Genomic DNA, 3482 nt, shown 5'->3' on the forward strand with positions numbered 1-3482 from the left:
ATATCTATGAACACACATATGCAGTTTTGTGTGTGTGTGTGTGTGTGTGTGAGCATGATGTTGTTCCTTCTTTAGGAAAATATTCAGTAGTGACCTATGACTTCACTGGAAACCTGCAAATGATTTTTCAGAGGACCCAGGCGGTTTTATATTCTGAAATCAATGTATGAGAGATCCACCTGCTCCATAGACTCACCAGAACCTGGTATTTCTACCAGATTTTGAAGGCTTCTAATAGGTATTTCATGGCATTTCACAGTGGTTTAAATTTACATTTCCTTAAAGCATAATGATGTTTAACATATTTTCATCTGTTCATTTGGCATCCATATGTTGTGTATGGTAAAGCATGTGTTTGAATCTTATGCCATTTTCTATTTGTACTTTTTTTCTTACTGTTGAGTTTAGAGCTCTTTTTTTTATTTAGAAAACAATTCCTGTGTCAGATATATGACTTGTAAATATTTTCGCTCAGTCTGTAGATTGCATTTCTACTTTTATCTGTGTATTTCACAGAGCAAAAGGCTTTAATTTTGATTAAACCTAATACAGAGAAGTGTTCTTTGATGGATATAAAGTTAGATGTAAGCACTTTTCATATTGGAGGGGAGGGGCATGCCATGGAGTTTGTATTAAGTCTGTAGTCACAGATGAACATAGTGACAGGATATGTTGGAGGGAACCTTTTAAATGTCTCCTCTGGTAATTGCAAAAATGCTTAGGTTCAATGAGAACACTACTGTATCGTGGGATAAACCTAAGGTAGTACCTCAAACCACAGGTGCTAGCCAATATCAATGGGGTCATGTCAGGGGAGCAGATGAAAATTGGGTTGTTTAAGACAGCATTATTCCACAGGCTATAGGAACCACCTGAAGCCTCTTTATTGATGAGAACTGACATTTTGCTATTGATTTAATGAAATAAAAGGAATGGACTAGATATAGAGAATATCAAAAGTGATCACACATAGAAAGTCTAAGAATGTTTTGTGTAGAAAGCTTCTGAGAAGAAGATGTTTTGAGTATAGATTACATCCCTGTTTTTGTTCCTTTCTTTCTCCCTCCAACCATTCCTTCGATCTTTCCCATCTTTCTTTTCTCATTAATTTTCATGAAACTTTGAGATATACGTATATGTATACACCCAAGTATTCTTAATAGATCTTGCATGCATGTACATGCAATATTCTTACTATGACTGATAGTAAAAAGAAAAGTCATTACCCTGGACCATGCCATGTTAAACAATAACAAAAATTTGAATCTCACAAAATTGGGCTTATCAGATTTTCCATTAATTATGTACACCTTAAAGAATAGAAGGACTTCCTGAGGCTAATTCTAGCTGGAAAATGAAAGAAAATGATCAGCATGTTTTATCTCTAGCAGCCCACTCCCTGTCTTTGGGTCCCAGCATTCATGCTGCAACTTTCTCATTATGTTGAACTCTGACTCATGTTTTTATAAGGGTTAGACAAAAGTCTTAGAGCATTAAGGGAGGTAGTATTAACATAGAGATTTAAATCAGAGAGACACAATTTCAAATATAAACTGTCATGAGGCTGTAGAACATATGGAAAGAAGGTATATCTGCCTCTTCTGTCAGCCCAGAGAGACTATAAGCTGCTGTGGCTAGATGTGAGAAGTGAGATGCAGGGACCTTGGGGTTGTTAGGCTACTTTTGCAGATAAAGAAGAGTTCCAACCATACTTCTCTCATCTTTTCAAAGATACCCCTCAGGCTGGGTACAGTGGTGCACACCTATGATCCTGGTGACTCTGGGAGGCTTACACAGAAGGATTACAAGTTTGAAGCCAGCCTCAGCAAGTTAGTGAGTGAGACCCTGTTTCAAAACGAAAAATTTAAAGGGTTGGAGATATAGCTCAGTGGTAGAGTTCCCCTGGGTTCAATCCCCAATAAGAACAACAATAACAGAAATATTCCTCAGATTTCCCTGTTTTGGAGACACCTAACAGTCTACAGCGCTCTTTAAAAGTTCCATCTACCATCACTACCACTGCAGCTGTATCATGCACAAGAAATAATGAAAGTGTGAATGGATCTACAGGGAGAAAACTCCCATAATGTCCCAGGTCCAGCCAGACAATGAATGTTTGTGCAGAAAGCCTCTGAGAAGGAGATGTTTTGAGTATTGATTTCATTGTTTTCCATCTCTCTTTGTCTTCCTTCCTTCCTTTCTCCCTCTTATCATTCCTTCCATTTTCCTGATCTTTCCTTTTTCATTATTTTCCAAATGTTGTTCTTTTTAATAGTTTCAAAACCTAAGCTTATCAATGATATGGTTATACATTTACTACTTTCAGGCTTAATAATAGGAGTTTGGCTATTCTATACAATAGAGAATCCTACATTATTTTGTAGTCTGTAACAGGATATGTGGCATTGCAATTAATACATGTTTCTTCAGAACACTGAAAAACTCAGCAGTAAATTTCTAACTTAAGAAATTAAAATGAGACAGAGGAAGATGATGATATAGAGGGGTCACTTCCCTGGTGGATCTGTGCCATGAACCAAGAAAAGCAGACAGGCAGCTTTTCAACACGGTAGGTGAATGATCAAGAATTAGGGGGGACTCTACTGGAATTTAATACTAGGCACTCAAAACAGTTCAGGGACTCAAGAGATCTGTATAATAAGGGGGAAAGATCCCCAGTTCCACAGCCATGACAGTGGCTGGAGACACAAATCAGAACAGTCCCCATGCGAAAGCAGGAAAGCAATAAGATAATTAAGGGAACCTCCATTCTCAGAAAGAGTAATGCATGTTGGAGTACAGAGAGCTTAGAGAGCAGAAACACTGCTTGAAAGAACAATAAACTGTACTGCACAGTATCCATGTACAGGAGGGAAACCACAATCTCTCCTGGAGGCCTCAGTGGAAGGAACCATGTAGCAGCTGTGGCATGGGGACCAGCAGCTGGGGGAGCCAATTACTGGAAGACCCGAGTCTGGCCTGATAAACAAGCCAGGCAAACCCACATTGGATAACAGAGGGTGCCTAAGTGACCAGGAGAAAATCAAGCATGGAGAGAGGTTTACACAGTCCAATACTGATCATGGAAACCCACCTGGCTTCTCCCTCTCCCTCCAAGTTGGCTGCTTGCAGGACTGTCTGGGAGAGAAGCACCTGACTGGGAATTTGAAAGGGCAGGGGTGAGAGAGAACAAGTTCGGAGACTGAATCAGAGACCAGGAATAGTGGGTTCCACAGGCTAAGTAGTGGGCTAAGAATAAGCTCATAAAACACAGAGTGGAATACAAAGGAGGTTCCTTCAATTTTCAGGGTCTTAGAAGTGCACTGACTCAAAATCTCCAGATTAATAGGCTCCTTAGTGAAGAGCATTCCTGAGTCTACATCACACCTTAGTTCAGCCTCTAGGACTAATCCTCTCACCATAGCAACCGCAAACATCCTGAGGGTGGAGCTAGCATCAAACTCCAGACAACCCCACTTATG

Source organism: Sciurus carolinensis, chromosome X (genome assembly GCF_902686445.1).
Source record: "Sciurus carolinensis chromosome X, mSciCar1.2, whole genome shotgun sequence".
Lineage (NCBI taxonomy): Eukaryota > Metazoa > Chordata > Mammalia > Rodentia > Sciuridae > Sciurus > Sciurus carolinensis.